General features: G+C 56.8%; 1 pseudogene; it reads left to right on the top strand.

Moving 5' to 3' along the window:
• The first annotated feature begins 2,945 nt into the window (after positions 1–2,945).
• Positions 2,946–8,720, top strand: LOC109771492 (uncharacterized; annotated as a pseudogene).
• Positions 8,721–12,608: the final 3,888 nt, after the last annotated feature.

Below are 12,608 nucleotides of genomic sequence, written 5' to 3'. Positions count from 1 at the left end.
ACGTTGGAGACGTATCATGCATCATCACCTTAGTAGATGATTGCTAACCTCCAAAGCCCAGCTCCCAACTCTCGGTAGTTTGACCACGGTAAGCTCTCAAAGTTACTGACCAGAAACTTACGAGGAAGTTGAAATCCATTCTACTGCGTCTGAGCCCAAACCAAAGCGTGGTAACCTCTCAATCTACCACAAACTACACGCCAGACCTGAAGTTTGGGCTTAGGTCGGCCTGAGGTCAGAGTTCACGCGATGACCGCGTTCGTCCAGGCATGCTGGCATACGGCCGACGCGCTCTGCATCGCACCCGCGCCTCTGTTGCTCGCGTGATCGCTTCCCCGCTTGCCAAACCTTGCCAAACTTCGCCACGATCATCGTCCCGACCCTCTTAACTCCCTCCTGGCGCTCGCCGATGCCGGAGCTCGCCGCAGCGAGCACGGGCGCGGTCCGGCCAACGCAATAGTTGGCTGCGCACTGTGTTCGTCGCCACCCTCTCGCTCCTGTGCTTGTCTCCGCTCGCCCACAGTTCCCTCGTGAGCCGCGTCACCTTCCCCCTTGCTCACTGATGCCGTTCGTTGCCGGACGCCGTGTCCAGGTGTCCTCCAGCGGAGCCCGAACCCCCCTCGCCGCTCGGCTATAAATAGAGCCCTCCCCAGCCTCCTCGAGCATCATCCACTCCTGACACACACTCCACAAACTCGTAGAAAGCCGCAGCGCGGCCGGGCAGGCCGCGGGGCCGCCGTCCCCGAGCTCGAGCTCGCCGGCGATCCCCTTGGGTCGTCTCCGCAGCTCCAGGCCCTCCCAGGCTCGAGCCAACCTTCCAGGGCCTCCGCCGTGCCTCGGTGGTGCCGTTCTGCCCGGTTGGAGCCCCTGGTGTCGCCTCTAGTCGCCGTCGTCTTCATCTCCGGTGACCTCTGCTTCCAGTCGTCGCTGGAGAGGTCGTTTCCGACGCTGTCCGACCACCCCTAGCTAATCTACGGGTACGGGCAGGTGCGCCTGCATCTTCTCTTTTGATCCCTCCCTCTCGTTTTGGCCAAGAAGCTCTCCTCGCTGGCGTGTGCTCCGGCGAAGCCGCGCCGTCCTCTGTTTCCCTTTCCCCCTCCCTCTCACCTGACTAGCGGGGCCCGCTAGTCAGCCACTCTGTACGCGCGCGAAGTGGTACGAGTGGTGGCGCCCGCGGGGTTTACGCCTTTGTCGGAGTAATGGGCCACGGGTAGCCCAACTCGAGCCCCAGAACCTTTCAAGACATCGGGGCCGGCTGCGCCCCTCAAAACGTCAAGATAGAGCGCCGCCTTCTGGCAGCCGGCTGACCGAACGGCCGACTGCCGGAAGGCAGCCACGCTCAGGAAGGCGGCTCCAAGACGGGCCGACTCCTAGCAGGCGGCCTCCAGAGAGGCCAGCTCCTAGCAGTCGACCCATGGTGCCCTCAAAGTCTGCGCCCCCATTAAGAAGACAGACAGGGTGAGGCCACAGTGTGGCCCATCACCCACGTATCCAGGGCCGGGCGTGGCCACAGTGCTCCATACAGGCGGAGAGCTCCGCCCGGCGCGGCACTGTCGCCACTTGGTCCCTGACATCACTCCTGTCAGACGAGGCCCTATTCCCACGACCGCCTGTCGGTACGGCCCGAAGACGGCGGACCCCACCGGTCAGCGAGAGCCTAGAAGACGGCAGGAGCCTCACCAACCGGACCCGAGGGAGGCCGGCTCCCAGCAGTCAGCCCGTTCCTTCCCCGGGGACCACGCGCCATTAACCAGATAAGACGCGGAGTGGCTACAGTGACCTCCCGCAAGGCGGCGGGACTGTAGCCACGCTCCCCTGACCAAGCGAGCCTCATTAGCATCACGGCTATAGTAATCAGCAGCCGGCAAGACCCGCAAGCGGCGGGAGCGGCCTGTCGGCTCCGTACCAGACCAGTCGGCGGGGCCCACCAGGCGGCGGGCCCCAGCAGTCGGCGGAGAAGCCGGCGACCAGAGAGACTGACAGCCGGGTCCTACACTCGGCCAGATTACCATTGTACCCCTGGGGGTAGGCCTATATAAACCCCCCAGGGCACCCATGCAAAGGGTTCCAACTGTTTAGAATTAGACTCACACCTAGGGGGAGAGGAGAGCAAGCCTTGCCTTCTTCTACCTTTAGCATACAACTCGAGGAGCACCATTGTACTCACTAGTGCCTTAGTGATCATGCGGAGACCCCGCAGAGCAGGACTAGGGGTGTTATCTCCTAGGAGAGCCCCGAATCTGGGTAAAGTGCGCCGGCGTTTGTGTCTACGCCTCATCCCGCTTCCAGGCACCGGCAATGTTCTACTCGCTCCCACCATGATAAGCCATCCATTGGCATATGTCGCACCCAACCCCCGACATTTGGCGCCCACCATGGGGCGAGGTGCACCGTCTCCCGGAGACCTGTTCTGGCCGGGAACCCTGTTCCTTCCTGGCGAGCGCAGCCAGCCCGGCACGCCAGATGACGTCTGCGCCGATGCGCTGCACGGCGCGGAGATCGCCTGCGCCGCGAGCTGCCTCGCCGATCTTGTTGGCGAGATTCGCCTCTCCGACAAGCCCACGTCTGATGCGGGCACCGATGGCCTTGAGAGCCGCCTCGTGAGCCTCCTTGATCAGCTCCACGTCGCCGGCGAGCCTGCTGCAGACTTGGAATCGGTTGGCTCCACCGACCCGATTTTGGTTGACTCCGACACGGCGTCGGTTGACGCGTTCCCCTCCAACGTGGTGGTCTACGATGAGCCGCTTCCTCGCGCAGACAGCGGCGGCAGCACCGTCACGGAAGTGCTCGTCATCAGCCACGGCGAGCACTCTGGTGGAGGTGGCCAGGATCTGTTGCAGGCGGCAATGCAAGACCTGACTGCGCCCATCCCGGAAGATGCCGACGCCGAGACGCTGGAGGCACGCCGCGTGCAGCTCGTCGAGAGCGCCAACCGGCTGGCCAGCATGAGACGCCTCTCGAAGGCCTACCAGCGGGAGATGGACCGTGCCGTCGGCGGCACGTCGGCTCCTGGTGTGCCTAGCCGCATTGGCTTGATCCGGCAGCGCGGCGCGACCATCGCCAACATGTTCGGGACAGATCGTCCCGTCTACGCCACGCCCGCAGAGAACATACGGGCTGCCCAGGCGGCAGCAGACGAGCTAGACAAGCTCGAGGGCGATGAGCATCACCACATGACGGAGCGAGTCCAGCAGCTCCTCGACGCGGCTGCTGAGCAGCAGGATGCCGGGTGCGGCACTGAAGCACCCAACCGGCGAAACGACGACCCGCCTCCTCGCCGAGACCAAGGCGTGACATCCCGGACGCCGACTGGTGGCGTCCGCGACAAAAGAGACAAGGAGCCGGCTGCTAGCCGCAGCCGGACTCACATCACCATAGAGCGCGACCAAGACGGCCGCCCAAGAGCAGTACGACGGCGAGACGACTGTCCGCCTCCCCCTCCCCGCAGGGAGAGGCGCATTTCCCCACCGCCTATTGATCACCCATCACTCGGCGACCGCCTTGGCCGCCGAGAAGGAATCGGAGAAAACGATGCCCGCCATCGGATCGATCGCCTCAATCGATCCCTGGCGCTAGAAGAAGAAGATGAGCTGGGTCCGCCTTGTTTTGGCCCCCGCATCCGAGATGAGCCCTTCCCCAAAGGGTTCACTCTCCCGAGAGATACACCCAAGCACACCGGCTCCGTGAAGCCGGAGGACTGGCTGGTCGATTACTCCACAGCCGTCAGCATCGCCAACGGCAACAAGCGCGTTGCCGTGAAGTACGTTCCGCTCATGCTCCAGGGCACAACCCGGACATGGCTGAACAACCTGAAGCCCCGCAACATCAACAGCTGGGTTGATTTCACTGAAGCATTCATTCGCAACTTCACCAGCACGTGCAAGCGGCCGCCCAAGCCTCGCCAGCTCTCCTTATGCGTCCAAGGCCCCAATGAGTCGACTAGCGACTATCTCACGCGCTGGGCCGAGTTGCGCAACTCTTGCGAGGGCGTGCACGAGGTGCAGGCCATTGAGTACTTCACTGCCAGGTGCCAAGAGGGCACCCTCCTCAAGCACAAGTACGCCAAGTACCAGACAAGTATGCCATGGCCGACTCCTCCATGAAGGCGGAGATTCAAGCCAATGTGTCAGGCAAGGTGGCCCCTCAAGCTCCTCGGACCCCGGTTGGTGATGCCAGTCGGTGACAGCAACCGAACGACAACAAGCGCAAGGCCATGCAGCCGGCTTCCATGAGTCGGCAGGTGGCAACAGTCGAAGATCAGCAGCCGGAAGGGCAGCCTCCTCCCAAGGGCCAGAAGGGCGGCAAGCCCAACTGGTTGCCCGCCTTCTCATACGAGTAGACTCTCGATGCACCCTGCAAGTTCCACAGCGGCGCGAAGCCATCCAATCACACCACTTGGAAGTGCCACTGGCTCACCAGGATCGTCAAGGGTGACGGACTCCAGCCTCCTTCGCCTGCTGGCCCGCCGCCACCTCCTCCTCAGCAGCCGGCGGCTCGGCCAGTCGGCGCCATACAAGATGATTATCCTGAGGAGCATGGAGCTTATGTCGTGTTCACCAGCGTGGCCGACGACAGGCGTAGCAGACGGCAACAGCAACAAGAAGTAAATGCAGTAGCCTCAGAGACCCCTGAATTCATGCATTGGTCTGAGAAGCCCATCAGCTGGAGCAGAGCCGACCACCCGGAAGTAATGCCCAATCGCGGCTCTTATGCTCTGGTGTTGGATGCCACCTTTGCCACGGAGAGGCGAGCTGCTCGCTTCTCCCGAGTCCTGATAGATGGCGGCAGCAGCATCAATATCCTGTACAAAGATACCATGGAGAAGTTGGGAATCAAGCAGAGACATCTTCAGCCCAGCCGGACTGTTTTCCATGGCATAGTTCCTGGTCTTTCCTGCTCACCAATCGGCAAGACTCAGATAGATGTCCTCTTCGGGGACAAAAATCATTTCCGCCGAGAGCCAGTTTGGTTTGAGGTGGTGGACCTTGAGAGCCCTTATCATGCATTACTTGGTCGGCCTGCCCTGGCCAAGTTCATGGCGGTCCCCCACTATGCTTACCTGAAGATGAAGATGCCGAGCTCCAAGGGAATCCTGACCATAGTAGGGGACTACAAGAAGTCGTCCGCCTGCGCAGCAGAGAGCAGCCGGTTAGCCGAGTCCCTCGTGATCGCGGCTGAGAAGCGGCTCCTTGACCGGGTTGTGGCGATGGCCGGCAAGCAGCCGGAAATGTCACGCAACCCCAAGGAGTCGGAAGCCGAGGGCTCGTTCAAGCCGGCGAAGGAGACGAAGAAGATACCCTTGGACCCGGAGCACCCGGAGAAGCACGCTGTCATAGGTACAAACCTTGACAACAAATAGGAAGGCAAGCTCGTCGATTTCCTTCGTGAGAATCGGGACATCTTTGCATGGTCTCCCAAGGACATGCCGGGTGTTCTGACGGAATTCACCAAGCACAAACTACACGTCCGGTCCGATGCCAAGCCATTCAAGCAACCCTTGCGCCGCCTGTTAGAGGAGAAGAGAAGAGTTGTTGGAGAAGAGATAGCCCGACTTCTAGCAGCCGGCTTCATCATGGAAGTATTCTTTCCAGAGTGGTTAGCCAACCCGGTCCTGGTCCTCAACAAAGCATGCCCCAAAGATCCCTTTGCCTTGCCAAGGATTGACCAAGTGATAGACTCCACAGCCGGATGCGAGCTATTGAGCTTTTTGGATGCATACTCAGGGTATCATCAGATCAAGCTGAACCCGGCCGACAGGCTGAAGACCGCCTTCATCACACCATTCAGAGCCTTCTGCTACCTGACCATGACGTTCGGCTTGAGAAATGCCGGCGCCACGTTTCAGCGTTGCATGCAGAAGTGTCTCCTCAAGCAACTCGGCAGAAACGCCCACGTCTATGTGGATGATGTTGTGGTGAAGACGGGGAAGCATGGAACGCTGCTAGAAGACCTCAAGGAGACCTTTGAGAACTTGCGCCGATTTCAGATCAAACTCAACCCGGAGAAATGCGTCTTTGGAGGGCCAGCTGGCCAGCTTCTTGGCTTTCTGGTCTCAGAGCGTGGCATAGAGTGCAACCCTACGAAGATCAAGGCCATCGAAAGGATGGAGGTGCCCACCCGACTGCTAGATGTGCAAAAATTCACCGGCTACTTGGCATCCATCAGTCGTTTCATCAGTCGGCTGGGCGAGAAGGCTCTTCCCTTGTACCAGATCATGAAGAAGACCACTTTTTTGAGTGGAACGACAAGGCGGACGAAGCTTTTCTCCAGCTCAAGAAGATGTTGACCACTCCGCCTGTCCTAGCGGCCCCGACTCCTAAGGAGCCCATGCTCCTCTACATCGCCGCCACCAGTCGGGTGGTCAGCATAGTCATAGTGGTGGAACGCAAGGAAGAAGGCAAAGCTCTACCAGTCCAGAGGCCGGTGTATTACCTGGGTGAAGTACTGTCCGCTTCCAAGCATAACTACCCCCACTACGAGAAGATGTGCTACGGCGTGCACCTTGCCGCCAAGAAACTGAAGCCATACTTCCAAGAGCACCCAATCACTGTGGTCTGCACAGCTCCACTTGCCGAGATCATTGGAAGCCGAGATGCCTCAGGCCGAGTGGCCAAATGGGCCATAGATTTGGCCCCCTACACCATCTACTACCAGCCTCGCACCGCCATCAAGTCACAAGCACTGGCCGACTTCCTCGTCGACTGGGCCGAGACCCAGTACCTGCCGCCAGCGCCAGACTCCACCCATTGGCGAATGCACTTTGATGGTTCCAAGATGCGCACCGGTTTGGGAGCCGGCATCGTCCTCACCTCTCCCAAAGGCGAAAAGCTCAGATATGTGCTGCAAATTCACTTTGCCGCCTCCAACAACATTGCTGAATACGAAGCACTCATTCACGGGCTCCTGCTTGCCAAGGAACTCGGCATTCGCCGGATCCTGTGCTATGGTGATTCCGATTTGGTGGTCCAGCAGTCGTCAGGCGACTGGGACGCCAAGGACGCAAACATGGCGAGCTACCGTTTCCTCGTCCAGCAACTCAGTGGATACTTTGAAGGGTGCGAGTTCCTCCATGTGCCAAGAAATGACAATGAGCAAGCTGACACCTTGGCATGAATAGGCTCCACCCGACAAGCAATACCAGCCGGCGTCGCCCTACAATGCCTCCTTAAGCCGTCTGTCAAGCCATCGCCAGAGTCGGATTCCATCTTTGTGCCAGCTCCTCCTGAAGCGGTCGGATCCGACTTGAGGACCCCAGCAGCCGGCACGGGGAATTCGGCAGGTGACCCGGGGACTGCAGCAGCCGCACCCAGCCCGGGGACTTCAGAACCCGGCCCGGGGACTGCAGCAGTCGGCCCGGGGACTTCATCAACACAGCAAGCGGCAGCCGACTCCAAACCGCCGCCTCCCGGCCCAACCGCCCTTGTGCAAGTAGCAGTTCTAGCAATCGAAGAAATTGCAGCACCTTCATGGGCCCAACCTATCCTCAACTTCCTGGTGAACAAAGAGTTGCCGACTGATGAGATCTCGGCCCGGCAAGTGCAACGCCGGGCAGCAGCGTACACCATAGTCAATAGAGAGCTTGTAAGGCGCAGTGTCACTGGTGTCTACCAGCGCTGCGTAGAGCCGGAGCAAGGCCAAGCAATCCTCAAAGATATCCATCAGGGCGAGTGTGGTCACCACGCAGCTTCAAGAGCACTCAAGGCCAAAGCTTTTCGCCACGGTTTCTTCTGGCCGACTGCTCTAGAAGACGCCAAAGACCTGGTCCAGAAATGCAAAGGGTGCTAGAAGTTCCACTCCAAGCCGCATCAGCCGGCTTCTGCACTCAAGACCATCCCCATTGCCTGGCCCTTTGCCGTCTGGGGCCTGGACATGGTGGGACCATTCAAGACAGCGCGCGGCGGCATGACTCATCTGCTTGTCGCGGTGGACAAGTTCACCAAGTGGATAGAAGCAAAGCTAATTAAGAAGTTGAATGGACCGACTGCTGTGACTTTCACCTCCGACATCACCATCCGATATGGTATACCACACAGCATCATCACCGACAACGGCACAAACTTTGCCAAAGGCGCCTTGGCCCGTTTCTGCGCGACGCAGGGCATCCGACTGGACCTAGCGTCCGTTGCCCATCCGTAGTCAAACGACCAGGTGGAGCGAGCAAACGGCCTCATTTTGTCCGGCATCAAGCCCCGACTGGTCGAGCCTCTGGAGCGTTCGGCCGGCTGCTGGCTCGATGAGCTGCCGGGCGTCCTCTGGAGCCTGCGCACAACTCCGAACAAGTCAACCGGCTTTACGCCTTTCTTCCTCGTCTACGGTGCCGAAGCCGTCATCCCGACGGACATAGAATTCGACTCCCCGCGAGTCACCATGTACACCGAAGAAGAGGCAGAAGAAGCACGACAGGACGGCGTCGATCTGCTGGAAGAGGGCCGGCTGTTGGCACTCAGCCGGTTGTAACGCCCACGATGCGGCTATATCTCCCACGTGTCGAGGCACGACTTAGAGGCAGAACAGCATTGTGGTTTAGTCGCAAGAAGGGTCATCTTCGCACAATCCCATGTAATGAACAAGAAAGGGATAAAGAGCTGGCTTACAATCGCCACTTCACACAATACATAAATAAAATCATACATCATTCAGAGAACACACATAGACCGACTACGGTCAAATCCAAATGAAAAGAAGACAACCCAACTGCTAGATCCCCGATCGCCCCAACTGGGCACCACTGCTGATCAACAAGAAAAGAAACAACACAACGAACAAGATCTTCATCGAGCTCCCACTTGAGCTCGGTTGCGTCACCTCCGCTGGTATCCTCGACACCTACAACTGTTTGGAAGTATCTGTGAGTCACGAGGACTCAACAATCTCACACCCGCGAGATCAAGACTATTTAAGCTTATAGGAAAGGATGGGGTAGTGAGGTGGAGCTGCAGCAAGCACTAAGCATATATGGTGGCTAACATACGCAAATGAGAGCGAGAAGAGAAGCAACGGAACGGTCGTGAACTAGCAATGATCAAGAAGTGATCCTGAACTCCTACTTACGTCAAACATAACCCAGAAACCGTGTTCACTTCCCGGACTCCGCCGAGAAGAGACCATCACGGCTACACACGCGGTTGATGCGTTTTAATTAAGGTCAAGTGTCAAGTTCTCTACAACCGGATATTAACAAATTCCCATCTGCCACATAACCGCGGGCACAGCTCTCGAAAGTTTATACCCTGCAGGGGTGTCCCAACTTAGCCCATTATAAGCTCTCACGGTCAACGAAGGATATTCCTTCTCCCGGGAAGACCCGACCAGTCTCGGAATCCCGGTTACAAGACATTTCGATAATGGTAAAACAAAACCAGCAAGACCGCCCGATGCGCCGACATCCCGATAGGAGCTGCACATATCTCGTTCTCAGGGCAACACCGGATGAGCAATCCATACAACTAAAACCAGCCCTCAAGCTTCCCCGAGGTGGCGCTGCAAGGGGCTCTAGTTCGGACCAACACTTAGACAAGCATTGGCCCGGGGGGGGCTAAATAAAGATGACCCTCGAGAGAGCGACTCCCAAGGGAAAAGTAGGTGGTGGTGAGGCAAATGGTAAAACCAAGGTTGGGCCTTGCTGGAAGAGTTTTATTCAAAGCGAACTGTCAAGGGGGTCCCATAAATCACCCAACCGCGTAAGGAACGCAAACTCAAGGAACATAATACCGGTATGATGGAAACTAGGGCGGCAAGAGTGGAACAAAACACCAGGCATAAGGCCGAGCCTTCCACCCTTTACCAAAATATATAGATGCATTAATATAATAAGAGATATTGTGATATCCCAAAATATCCATGTTCCAACATGGAACCAACTTCATCTTCACCTGCAACTAGCAACGCTATAAGAAGGGCTGAGCAAAAGCGGTAACTTAGCCAAACAACGGTTTGCTAGGAAAGGATGATTAGAGGCTGACATGGCAATATGGGAGGCATGAAATAGCAAGTGGTAGGTAGCGCAGCATGGCAATAGAACGAACAACTAGCAAAGCAAAGATAGAAGTGATTTCAAGGGGTGGTCATCTTGCCTGAGATCCCGCTAGGAAGAAGAACGAGTCCATGAAGAAGACAAACAGACGTAGTCGAACGAATCCTCATAACTCAGGAACGAAACCGAAGCTAACAAGAGAAGCAACCCGGAAAGAAACAAACAACATAGTAAACAACCATCACAGAAACATAGCATGATGCACACTCAAGTATGATGCATGTCCGGTTTAATGAGCATGGCATGGCAAAGTGCAACAAACAACACTACAAATTAAGTGGAGCTCAATATGCAACGAGTTGCATATTGACGAAACACCACATCAATTGTTTAGTTCTCTCGGTTATGTACCGAACAATATTAAATGTTGATTAACATGGCAAGAGGTGAAGCATAAGTAAGCTAACTATCTAGGCAATTTAAATGAGGCCGGAACAACAAACAATAATTCCGGAAAATCCTCATGTCATATTTTGGAATTGGTACTGTTCTGCCTACAACCATATTTTAATGTTGTTAAACAGCAAAAAGAAGTGCACCAGGTTAAACTAGGCATTTTTCTACCCCATTTACATATATAATTTATTAAAATCCGAGCTACGGTTATTTAGTTATGAATTAAAGCATTTTAGCATATTATTCGAGAAAATTTAATCAAACAACATTTTAAACAATTTTAACATGGGTGAAAGTGGCATATTATTAAACTAGACAAAATTCTAAGCATTTTACATATTTAGTTTGTTTTAATCCGATGCACGGTTGTGGAGTTATAAAATGCATGAAGTGCAAGGGTCTTTCTGTAAAACAATCGTTCTCTGGAAAAATGCGAAAATCACCGCAGCAGAAAAAAAACACTATGGGCCGAATCTTGCTGCACTGTTGGGCCAACAGAGAGGAGCTGTGGGGAGCTCACCCATGGGCCAAGCCCAGTCGGTGGAGGAGGCCGGAAGGGGGGCGCTGGGCCTGCTAGCTGGCGGCGCGGTCAACGCGGGCGCTGCCCTCGCTCGATGCAGAGGAAGCAGACAGGGGAAGTTGGCGAAGCAGTGAGGTTCAGGCGGCGATGGACTTGGCGGGGCGGTCTGGAGGAGCTTTGGTCTCCGGTGACGGGCGGCGCGACGGAGAGGCTACGCGGGGGAGGTCCGGATCTGGCGGCAAGCTCCTGGGATGGCGCCAGATCAGAAGAAGAGGAGGGCCTCGGTGTGGTCTCTCCGACGAAGCGGCGGTGCGGGGAAGATCCCGACGACGATGAGGAGGCAGCAGCAGAGGACGCTTGAGGCAGGGCTGGCACCTGCCGGCGTCGACGCGGACGAGCGCAAGTCAGAGGAGGCGGGGATGGCGCTGCGTCTCTTGCGGCGGCTGCAGCAGAAGCTTGGGGCGCGGCCATGGCTTGGCGTCGACGAGGGATGGCAGGGAAGGCGGGGGACGACCGGATCCTTGACCGGCGAGAGAGAAGATGCAGCACCGGCGCGGGTCTCATCTGCTGGTGATGCTCGATGGCGGAGGGAGCTCTGGTGGAGAAGGGGAGCGGGGCGGCTGCGCCGTTGCGGGCGACGAACTGAGCAAGGCGGTGACGATGGCTGCTGGATGGAGACGCGAGGACTGCGGCTGCGGATGTCGGCGCTCGGGAGCTTGTCGGTGGTGGAGGAACGACGACGGGGCCGAGCAGAGGGAGCGTATAGGAGGGGCTCCAGAAGAAACTCCCCTTCGGGAGCGCGAGGAGAATTTCCTCTCCTTGGGTCGTGTGTGCTAGGCAGAGCAGGAGGGGGATCGAGCGCTGCTCCTGGTTGGATCAGTCGCAACTTCGAGGAGGGGAAGGTGGTGGCTGCTGATCTAGAGCGGGGGAGATCCCGAGGGAGAGGAGGATGGAGGGACTGGCGGCGACAGAGAAAGGATGGATGGGACAAGCCTCCTAAAAACTAGGGTTAGGCTGTTTAAATAGCTAGGTGGACTAGCTTAAGGCAAAACGGACCCTCCGATCAAAATTGAAGGGTCGAGAAAAAGGCTGTGGAGAGTCCAACAAAGAAAACGGTGATGTTTTGTAGATGTTCGGGGATGATCCGAATCCAACGGTGACAACAACCCGGGTCGGGTTCGGGGAAGTTCCGGACACGCGAGAGGGGTCTATGCACTGCGCAAGGAGGGGTTCGGTGGTTGTGCAGAGAGGGTCAAACGGTCAGACAGGAGAGAATCAAAAATCCGGTTAGACTCAGAATGGTCAACGAACGCAAGGGGGGACGCGGCAACTACGAGCGGATGCAAGTTTGAAAAACAATGACGGCAACAGAGTGCCGATGCAATGCGAATGATGCGATGAAGAATGCAACAACAAAATAAATAACAGAACTGACATGCAAATCATGGAACGCATCTGGAGCGTCTGTCTCGGGGCGTTACAACACTCCACCACTACAAGAGGATCTCGTCCCGAGATCTAGGATGGCACCGGAGAGAAACGGAAGGGGAAGAGGTAAAACAAATTGCTTCTTGACAAACGAGTGAAACCAAATAACCTTGAGAGGTCGCAAAGCTTGAGGAAATGACACAACAGAGGTGAACAAAATTGAGAAGACTC

Source organism: Aegilops tauschii, chromosome 2 (genome assembly GCF_002575655.3).
Source record: "Aegilops tauschii subsp. strangulata cultivar AL8/78 chromosome 2, Aet v6.0, whole genome shotgun sequence".
NCBI lineage: Eukaryota > Viridiplantae > Streptophyta > Magnoliopsida > Poales > Poaceae > Aegilops > Aegilops tauschii.
The sequence above is the reverse complement of the archived record's forward strand: the minus strand, read 5'-3'. Positions and strand labels throughout refer to the sequence as shown.